The sequence below is a fragment of the Hevea brasiliensis genome, chromosome 13 (assembly GCF_030052815.1).
Source record: "Hevea brasiliensis isolate MT/VB/25A 57/8 chromosome 13, ASM3005281v1, whole genome shotgun sequence".
Lineage (NCBI taxonomy): Eukaryota > Viridiplantae > Streptophyta > Magnoliopsida > Malpighiales > Euphorbiaceae > Hevea > Hevea brasiliensis.
In genome coordinates, this window is record NC_079505.1 from 82,295,247 (window position 1) to 82,306,641 (window position 11,395).

Here is an 11,395-nt window from a genome sequence, read left to right on the forward strand (position 1 = left end):
CAAAAACAATTCCAGAACTAGTGACAGACACTTGTTAGAATCATATCTCAGAATCATCGCATTCCATACCACTCAATTTCCTCTCAGCAACTCTTCATTAGGTTATTTAGGAGTTCTCTCAAAAACATGTTAAGCGTTCTTTATCTCTCCACATTTCCATCTATATCTCAATCAATCTGCCAACAGAGAATCCATCAGAATCCAATCCATATTTCACAAGTAAACCATGAATCTCTTTCCCATAAGACAAGTACTATGGAAGCACATGATGAGAGAGCAAAGAGCCAAAGCTACCCGGGTCAGGTCCACCATCCACGCCACCACACTCCTTGATCACCCTGCTAAAGACGGTCAATGAATTTGCTTAGTCCCCTGATCGGCAAAATCCGGATATCATTGCATTCCACGAAACGGAATCTCTCGAATCCTTTATTTTTTTCAAATATTCTAACCGCATGCCTGAACACCCCACAATCAATACAAAGCCAGAAGCGAATTTTTAAAGTACATATCTTCTAAAAATCCTAACTTTAACAAATGCCAATGAATAATACCTTGCCCTTACTAATTTCACAAAGCCCACCTGACCAACTTTAATCAAACACGGAAAGAATTGAAACTCCACTACGGATAACCACGTTCAAGCAAATTAAGGTACAACCCTGTATACTCTTAAATCTCGCTACTAATCATTGAAACATCAATTATACGCTTATTGCTCAAAATCCCAAGAGTGTCACTTGGCTTCTGAAGTGGATTATCAGAGTATAGAAATGAAGTGAAGCATTTTGACAACTAAAAGAAATTGAAACTGGAAAGTCTTTTTATACCATACAAGATATGGCCGGGACTGTACAAAGCTACCTTATGTGGCACCGGCTGACATTGTTGGACGACGGAGAGACCGTCCAGGGGAGTGACCGTGGACTGAGCGATCCTACAGTTTTTGTCCTTCCGGTGACAGTTATTCCAAACGCGGCTGTTCAACTTCACTTTTCATGCGTCTACAAAAGTTTTTGAGGGACAAAAGTACCCTCATCCCTTTAGTGGAATTTCAGGCGTGCCCTTATATGCACTTCTCATCTTCTCCATATTCCCTCCAAATTTTTGAGGGACAAAAGGCCCAATTCACCGAGTGCAAAGAGACAGAGAGAGCTTTACTCTCTAGCCGCCATTTCCTTCCCCGAGTACATAGAAGATAAACCCTCCAGTTTGCCTTTGAGCTTGTTTGATCAGATAGTATTGAGTTTTATCGTCTGTTGTCTTTTATTCTGATTATCTTCTTTAAATTTATTATCGGTTTTTGTAGCTTTTTTTGCTTAGTTTCGGAAATTCTGTGATTTAGGTGCCAGGAGATGTGGTTCTTGATCTCTCTACCATGACAAACCAGACTATCAAGCTTGGTGGCGGCCTCCGACGGGATTCTCTTTGAGGTTTTTGATTGTAAGTTTTGTTTTGTTTTCTGTATTTAGTTTGAAGAATTTATGTTTTCATTATCGATTCTTACCCAAAAAAAAAATGGTCTTTTTTGGGAGTGATATTGGATGTTGGGATCCGTATGATTTTGTTTGTGTCATAATCCATAAATAATTCCCCTTTTGTATTTTGGCATTCTTCGGATTTAGTTTATGAAATATTTTATATTTCAACAAGTTCATTGATGTTTTCAGTAACTATAGACATTACATGTTTCTGCCTAATGATACTCTGAAGGCTGAACTAAGATTTTATGATGTGCAAGTGCTAGTGGTTTTGCCCTTTTAACTGAATAGGGGGAAAAATCTAATTTTTCAAACATGAGTTGTAGATTGACTAAATAATTTTAAAGGCATTGCTTATGGCTTTGTCATGGTTGATGCTGTTTTAATTATAAACATTAAAATAATTCTTATTCCGTTCTTAATCCATTGAAGCTTTGCTATAAAGATAATTTGTGTAGTTATTGCCTCCTCCCCACCTTAAATAATTAAATAGAAAATGTCTCTGAGTTTCATTTCGATGAGAAGTTAGTGATATTTGTTTTGGGTATTTTCTAGGACTCTGATGCTATCTCTGTCATGAACGCTGGGAAACTGAGGTTCTCAAAGCCAAACAAATACTGGGTGGAAAGCTCCCAGAAGAGGGTGAGTATGGTTACATGGGTGTAAGCTGAGTATAAAAAGATGACTTATCATTGCATCTTAGTTGATGCTCTAGGAAGCTGGGACTTTACTTCTCTCATCCTTATCAGCATTCTAAATGGTTTGGATATTGTCCAAGTTCTCTAATAAATTTAACCATGAGAATCACTGTATCCTACAGAATCTATGCAGTACTTGGTGCTCTCTAGACCAGTGAATATAATTATTTGGTTTTTGTAGTTTGATTGAGATAGTGTGGGCTATGCTCAAAGGGCAGATATTGGATTTTGTTACTGCAAGGCCCTTTCCTTTTCTCTTGAATTTTCATGATGTTGAGGATCGATTGTTTTGTACTGTGGAATAAACACTTCTTAAGGAAGATGCACATTCATAATTGTTGCACAAAAATTTATATAGATGGTAAACTGAGATTACCTAATCAAGGTTGCCAACTCCAATTATTTCAGTGAAATGCTCAAACATGATGAATAGTTCATGATTATCTAGTTCTTCGCCTTTATGGTAATTATATTTTTCTTTTCCTTGTCCATTCCTCAGTTATTGTTTCTATGATTTTGCTTTATATAGGGAAATACACGCTATGGTATTTGCTTGGGTTTTATTATTCATCTTATTTGTTTCTCACTTTACTTTTAATAGCTTTTTATGTTTAATAACCTAATATAGCATTCTCTTGTTTATAACGTGGAGTCCAGTATGTACTTTTTGTGGAGGACAGCATCCTTGGGATTGTGGTCTTTGTGAAATAACTTGTTTATGTTCTTTTCGACAAAGTGGGAAGATCATGATAAATTTTTGTCATTGACAAGCTCTTACAGGTTTGGCATTGATGATAATTTTTCATCTGCTTTAAGAAGGATTACAGCAATGTAATACAATAATTGGGAGACAAATTGGGTGGTGTAGAATAAATCAAATAACCTATTGATTTTCTTAAGAAACAAGGAAGACATAATCAGAGCCTTAGTTTAGAAGATTTAACTTCACTTTCTTTTCTTAATTCTCTGTGAATTATTTTTCATTTCCTGGAAAATGCATTTTAAGCATATCTTGAGAATACAATTGACTGCAAATCTTGCATAAATTTCCATTCGTAGGAAACCAGAGAGCTTTGATAGATTGAGTCATTACTTGTTATCTGAACTGATAAATAAATTGTACTTGGGAGGGTGCCAACTAACTTCCCTTTAGACTGAAGATAAATTAAACAGACAAATGAAGAAAAATAGTAACATCAAATTGATAATCCATAGATGATTGCATCTGCTTAAAGGGGGCTTTGGTTTTCTTGCATAAGATGGAAATTGGTAAACTACTTTCAAGAAATCTTGAAGCAATCCTTAGCGTATCCAAACAAGAGTTATGGACCACAGTGAACTTAAATCATTCAAACTGGCAGTGATATCATAAAATCCGCTTTAATCCAAAATTCCTTTCTCTGAACTATATATATACAGTTTTTTCTTTTCTGGAGTTATTTCCATTTGAATCTCATTATTAGACTTTAGGGCATTTCAATATACTTTATCATGGCTAGTAATGGCCCTTAAGTTTTGCCATTGCATTGCATGCCCAATGTTGTACCTCTTTCAAAAATCTGGCATGGTGGGGGCTAAGTCTGCCCAAAAAGCTTGGTTGAGAAGTTAGTGTCAGACTGTTTATTTTATTTTTTTATATGCATTTATTAGGTAAAAACTCTAACAACAGTTATTTTAGAGTTGAAATTAAAAGAATAGAAAATTAGAAGAAGAAAGAGAGAGAGAGAGAGAGAGAGAGAGAGAGAGAGAGAGATAGAGAGAGAGTCGAGAATTGTAAGGAAGAAGATAATATTTCATTGAGAATTTGAATGAATCTTTACAATATCTCACAACCCTATTTATTGCCACTTTCCCTCCAAAAACAACTGCCTAACCCTTGCTACAATTTCTCCAACAACCTCTAATAGAAAGCTACAACAATTTCAACTACCATCACAACTAATTAATCAATTCACTTATTCTTATACTTCCTTCTTCTGTACATGACAATACCCCCATCTCGAGAACATTCTTGTCCCCAAGAATGTATGAAAGTGGGAAATTGGGCTTGGATGAATGACTGATCCTCACAAGTAGCATCCTCTAATGGAAGATTAAACCATTTGACCAGTCCTTGAATTACAGCCTGACCATTCCTTGTAATGGTTCTGGTTTGCAAAATCTTCTTAGGGGCCACTATTATTTCATTCTCCGACATTTCGAGTAACTGTAATTGTGGCACAACATTGTCTCCAAGTTTTCTCTTGAGAAGCGAGACATGGAAGACAGGGTGAATAGTAGCATTAGGAGGAAGCTGTAACTTGTATGCCACGTTGCCAATCTTCTGCAGAATTTGAAATGGTATATAATACCTAGCAGCTAGCTTTAAATTCCTTCTTAAGGCAACAGATGTTTGTCTATAAGGTTGAAGCTTTAGATATACCACATCCTCTATCTCAAATTCTTTCTCAACTCTACCCTTATCAGCTTGCTGTTTCATCCTGTTCCTAGCTTGCTACAAATTACTCTTGAGAACATCATTCCACTGCTGCCTCTCCTGAAAAAATTGGTCAACAGCCTGAACTGGTGATGCAAAAGAAGGAATAGCAGGTAATGATGGAGGGTAATTGCCATATAAGGCTTCAAATGGAGTCATTTTTATAGCAGAATGGTATGAGAAATTGTACAACCACTCTGCAAGTGGCAACCACTGAAACCAGGCTTTGGGATGCTGATAAGTCATGCATCTCAAGTAGGTTTCCAAACACTGATTCAAATCTTCTGTTTGGCCATCACTTTGAGGGTGGTAAGCACTACTATAAGAAAGAGTAGTGCCCAGCTGCTTGAAAAATTCTTTCCAAAACACACTTGTAAATATTTTATCTCGATCTGAAACAATTGTGACAGGGGCACCATGAAGCTTATAAATGTGTTCTATAAAGACCCTTGCTACAGAAGATGCAGTAAAGGGATGAGCCAGTCCAATGAAATGGCTATATTTTGTATACCTATCAACCACTACTAGGACAATATCCTTACCTCCAGACTTAGGAAGCTGCTCAATAAAATCCATAGTGATGTGCTGCCATGCCTGAGAAGGTATTGGTAAAGGCTGCAATAACCCATGGGTAGCGGAAGTCATTCCCTTGCATTTAGCACATTCTGCACATTGTTGCACCCATTGCAAGACTTCAGTATACATGCCAGGCTAATAAAAATGTCTCTGCAGCCTACTATAAGAATTGTGAATGCTGGAGTGCCCTCCCATAGCACTGTCATGATACAATGCTATTAATTGCTTCCTCAAATTACAATGACAACCCACATACAATCTATTGTTGTAATACAACAACCCTTGCTTCAAATGAAACTTGAGTAATTAAATCCGGAGCCTTAGAATCATTAACATAGCTATTAAGGACATTATCCATCCAAGTAGGAATGATTTCAGAATGAGCAGCAGATAATTGATTCACAGCAGAATGTGGCCTTCTAGATAAAGCATCAGCCACTATATTCTCTACCTCTCTTTTATACAAAATTTTATAATCTAAACCCAAGAGTTTAGAAATACCTTTCTGTTGTAGGTTAGTGTGAAGTCTTTGCTCTAAAAGGTGCTTGATACTTTCATGATCGGTTTTGATGAAGAAGGGACCTTGCTCAAGGTAATGCCTCCATTTAGTGACAGCAAAAGTGATTGCCAGCAACTCTTTGTCGTATACAGAAAGGCTTTGATTCCTAACCCCAAAAGCCTTAGAAATATAGGCAATAGGGTGTCCATTTTGCTGTAATACAGCTCCCATACCATAGCTGCTAGCATCAGTTTCAATGATAAATGGCTGAGTAAAATTTGGTAATGCCGAGCAGAGCGTAAGACATAGCTACTTTTAATGAGTCAAATGCTTGTCTAGTAACTTCAGTCCATTGAAAGTTGTTCCTCTTTAATAAATCTGTAAGAGGCTTACTAATCACCCCATAATTTCTAACAAACTTCCTGTAATACCCTGTCAATCTCAAGAAACTCCTCAATTCCTTCATAGAAGTTGGATAAGGCCAAGCTACCATAGCCTCAATTTTGTCTGGATCTGTAGATACTCCTTTTTCTGAAATAATATGCCCTAAATAATCAACAGAATTTTGACCAAAAGAGCACTTAGACATTTTAGCAAAAAGCTGCTGCTCCTCCAACACCTTAAAAATAGATTCCAAATGCTGTAAATGGGATTCTAAATGAAGGCTGTAAATGAGTATGTCATCAAAAAAAACAAGAACAAACTTCCTTAAAAATGGTTGGAAAATTTGGTTCATGAGGGCTTGAAAGATAGCGGGGGCATGAGTCAACCCAAAAGGCATGATTGTGAATTCAAAATGTCCATGGTGGGTTTTAAATGCAATCTTGGGAATATCAGGAGGATCCATTCGAATTTGGTGATATCCAGCCCTTAAATCCATCTTAGAAAATATTTTTGCTCCATGTAATTCATCCAATAGATCATCTATGATAGGAATAGGAAATTTATTCTTAATGGTGTGGTCATTCAACTTTCTCTAATCAACGCAAAATCTCCAAGTGCCATCCTTCTTTTTAACCAATAAAACAGGGGAAGAAAATGGACTAGTGCTAGGCTGAATAACTTTGGAATTCAACATTTCAGTCACCAACTTTTCAATCTCATTTTTCTGATAATGGAGATACCTATAAGGTCTCACATTTATAGGTTTAGTATCAGGTTGTATTGGAATATTGTGGTTATGACTTCTAAAAGGGGGTAAGGAAGTAGGTTCAGCAAAAACTTGAGGGTATTTATGAATAACTTTCTGAATATCAGGGTGAATATTACCTATGTTAGCTGCAAACAGAATAGTAGCAGCAACAAAATAAATTCCAACAGCTTGCTCTATCAAATTAACACAGAATAATGGAGACTGGAAATCATTTCCCTTCCTATGCAACAACTGCTGCAAGGAATTACATTCTTGAAGGCTACCAGGTTTCATCCCCTCTTTAATCCCTTGCAAAGTAACTAAAACATTCCCCTTTTGAAATGAGATTTGCAATCCCTTGAAATTAAATAAAATTGGACTCACACTTCTCATCCAATCTACTCCCAATGTAACATCAAATCCACCCAACTCCAAAAGTCTCATAGGAAAAGAGAAACATTGGTTCTAAGTGTGCCATTGAAATAAAGGACACATTGTAGAACTTAGTAATTTCCTTCTATCAGCTACAATAACCATTGACACAGGTGCTTGCACCACTGGAAGTTTTAAATCTTTGGCCACTTTTACATCCAAGAAATTGTTAGTGCTCCCACTATCCACCAATATAACTAATTGTCTATCCTTATGTCTCCCCATCACCTTAATTGTGTCTACACCTTGACTGTCTTCCATAGCATGGACTGATAGAGTCATTTCTGGTTGTCCTTCCCCAATTTCCTCACCTTCTACCACTTCTTGATACTCTTCCTCCAATTTTTCCACTCCTTGTTCCTCCAATTGAATGGCCATAGCAATCTTAGATTTACACTGATGACTAGGGAAGAACTTTTCCCCACATCTGTAACAGGGTTTGGACTGTTTACTTGCTGCTGGAGTTGGAAGCAAACCTGGTTTAGATGAAGGTTGAGGTAATGAATTACTACTGGTAGCAGAAGAGGACTTAGCAGTGGTTGCAGAAGGTTTTTGGTTGTGGTTGTTATCATTTGGAGGTTTTGGTGGATAAGAAAGTGGTTGAGAAATTTTGTAGGATTGGTTTGAAGAAGAAGATGCAAAATTAGGCTTATAAGCACTATTGTACCCAGATCTTGGTAAAGAAAAGGCTTTACTATTACATAGCATCCACTGCTTTTGTAGTCTAGCTGCTTCAAAAGCATGAGCTAGGGTTGTAGGCCTAACCATTCTCACCATTGGCCTAATTTCATCCCTCAATCCTCCAATGAATCCAGACAAAAAATAAACTTCCCCTAAATCAGGCATAAACCTCTCCATTCTCACCCTAAGATCCTCAAACCTATCTTGATATTCCCCAACACTACCCTCTTGCCTTAGTCTCATAAACTCCTCAACTATATCCTCAAAACCCTGTTCTCCAAATCTATTGCGTACTGCTATCTCAAATTCTTCCCAAGATCTACTAATTTTAGACTTATTCCAATTTTGAAACCAAGAGTCAGCTCTTCCTACCATATACAAGCTTGCTATTCCCACCATCTTATATTTAGGAACCCTAAAAACTTCAAAGTACTTGAAACACTTCCTAATCCAAGCCCTTGGCTCACTCCCATCAAAAGTTACTAATTCAATCTTAGGCAAAATCTTTTCTGACCCCACTGATTCCATAACAAAATCAGAACTACTTTGATTTCTAGAATGAAGATTCAATGTTTCCTTTGGAGCTATTAAAGCATTCTTGCCTGTCACTCCATTAGAATTCCTTTCATCAGACTTGATGATTTCCTTTCCTTTTTCCCCAAAAAACCCTAGCATTAGGGTTTCCAATCTTCCCACAGTAGTCTCAATTACAATTTTATTCTCGGCAGCATCTTTCTTGATTCCTTCTTGTAACTTCTTGAAGTCCTGCTTCAGAATTTCCATTTCCTTCCTGGTCTCCCGAGATTTCCCTTGCAACAGATCCAACCTTTCTTCCATTTGTGCCATCTTAACAGCATCTTGACCCACCACTGCTGATTTAGTCATGGTTTGCGACTCCAAAGAACCAAATTGCAGATGAACCTACCCAGTTTTCAGGCTCTGATACCAAATGTTAGGTAGAAACCCTAACAACTGTTATTTCAGAGTTAAAATTAAAAGAACAGAAAATTAGAAGAAGAGAGAGAGAGAGAGAGAGAGAGAGAGAGAGAGAGAGAGAGAGAGAATTGTAAAGAAGAAGATAATATTTCATTGAGAATTTGAATGAATCTTTACAATATCTCACAGCCCTATTTATTGCCACTTTCCCTCCAAAAACAACTGCCTAACCCTTGCTACAATTTCTCCAACAATCTCTAACAGAAAGCTACAACAATTTCAACTACCATCACAACTAATTAATCAATTCACTTATTCTTATACTTCCTTCTTCTGTACGTGACAGCATTGTATGGCTATGAGTTTATGAACCACTTTTGCTTTCTCATTTTTCCCCTTCATACTGTTGTGTCAAGTGCTCATTCTGTATATTCTACTAAGGCTTCATACCAGTTGACTGCATTTTATTCTGGCATTTACATCAATTTTGCATTTTAGTTTGAATTTGAAGACATGATACTCATGTTTTGACACATTCTTTTAACATATTTTTTTTATTTGCAGAACTTTCTCATAGACATAAAAGGACCTGCCCTGGCATTTTTGCCTGTGCTTGCATTTGGGAGAGGTACAAGGAGAAATATACCAAAATTTGAGGTACTATGTAGAGTACTACATAGTCATTAATCACAAAGATAATGTACTGTATTTACTAATTTTGTAATTTATGATGAGAATTATCAAATAGTTTCTGTTCTGATGATAATATGAACATTGAATCTAGAGGTCCTTTAATAATCACATCTCATTTCACTATCATGGATTGGAATGGTGAGTTCTGCTTTTGATAAGGCCCCAGGTTATGGGTTGCGTCATGGTACGATCATAAGCAAAAGGTGCGGGACGATCATAAATAAAAGAAGACTTGGCCTTGTTCTTTGCTCAATCTATGTTTGTCACGACCCAACCTATGGGCCGGACCGGCACTAGGTCCTGGACCAGCTTAAAGCCCCCGAGGCCCGTAGTAAGCCTAACTATTCATTAACCCAACTCTAAGGCCCATTTGGGCCCAATATCAAGAAATCAACCGGACGGAGTTCGGCCATAAAGTGGACCTTTCAACGGTGAGTTTTGACTCACCCGACCTGTAAACACAATAATTACTCGATTGGGGAGCTCAGCTCACCCTCCACATACTCATATCGACATAAAAATAAATGGGAGCTCAGCTACCTCATCCAGTCCATCAAACATGCATATCATTATACGTTTGCAGGTTCAACATGGTAATAATATTACAAACCAAAGTCAAATAAATACTTCTAACACATGCGGAAATTCTAGGAGTAAATAAAATTATACAAATATTGATAAACAACCTGCGAAGGAGAAAAGCAGGTTAACCACAATAAAATCCTCTTGTAGCCTGAAAAAATATTGAACAGGAGTGAGCGTTCGACTCAGAGAGTAAAATATCAATTTTAACCATAATCTCTATAACTATCTGAAACTAATGCACCCTGTAGAGTGAAATGCACATCAGCAATAAATTCACATCATAACAGCAAAAAGGTAATTTGGAGCACTCACACACCCAGTAATATCAAGCATATATGGGAGCTGATCCCCTATACAGCTCTCTTAAATCCAACCTGGTGCCAGCGAAGAACTCAAGCCGTGACTACCCCCGAAGGATCGGGTCCCAGCGAAGATCTCAAGCCGTGACTACCCGTCCTATCCATAGTACACACCACATCACACGCACGCCAACGCACACATTGTGCTCCAAATTACCATAACAACATCCATAGCACTTTAACAGTTATGAATGCAATATAAAACGTGCCTAGAGTTTAACTACATAGATACATAAATATAAGTGATGCATGGGCATGCTTAAACATATAATAATATCGAAATTACAATTAAAATTAATACTTTACTCACAGACTTGACAGCGATCACTGTGGCGGCTGGGCGGAGGAAGAAGGCTGTCCCGGCTCACCTGACAATTACATTACAATTATTTAACACAATTGACTCAATACAAATCATGAAAAGACCAAATACATCCTAAGTCGTGCCAAAAATCAGGCAGAGTCTCCCCTATACCTAAGACCTACCCAACCTGCAAAAGGGCTCAAAACACACTTCTATATTCGCAACTCTTATATCCACAATTCAATCACATCACACAGCCCCTCCTGGGCCCATCAAATCAGTCATCCATCACAATATGTAAAATTTCAATTTAGTCCTTATAATTGATCATTTTTGCAAAAACTACCCAAACAAGCTTTAAAAATTCTAAAATTTTGCCCTGCGGTCCTTAGCAATTTTACTAGGCTATTGCAAAAAGAATCATAATTTTTTGAGCTACCAAGAATATTTTATGGATTTTTAATCCTATTTAAGCACTAGAAAATTACGAAAAAGTAAGGTTCGGGTTTACCTTTGCCGATTCCGACTTCGGGAACGCGCTCG

At 37.3% G+C, this 11,395-nt stretch overlaps 1 non-coding gene across 2 annotated transcripts; it reads left to right on the forward strand.

Annotated features, from left to right (window-relative positions):
• Nucleotides 1-710: 710 nt before the first annotated feature.
• On the forward strand, nt 711-9,727 carry LOC110657119 (uncharacterized). Of its 2 annotated transcripts, none has more exons than XR_009142626.1 (4): nt 711-1,239; nt 1,346-1,443; nt 2,037-2,123; nt 9,476-9,727. It is a non-coding gene; the product is annotated as an uncharacterized LOC110657119 (transcript). The 2 variants fall into 2 exon arrangements; XR_009142625.1 differs by lacking the exon at nt 9,476-9,727 and adding an exon at nt 2,837-2,877 and having other exon boundaries at nt 715-1,239.
• Nucleotides 9,728-11,395: the final 1,668 nt, after the last annotated feature.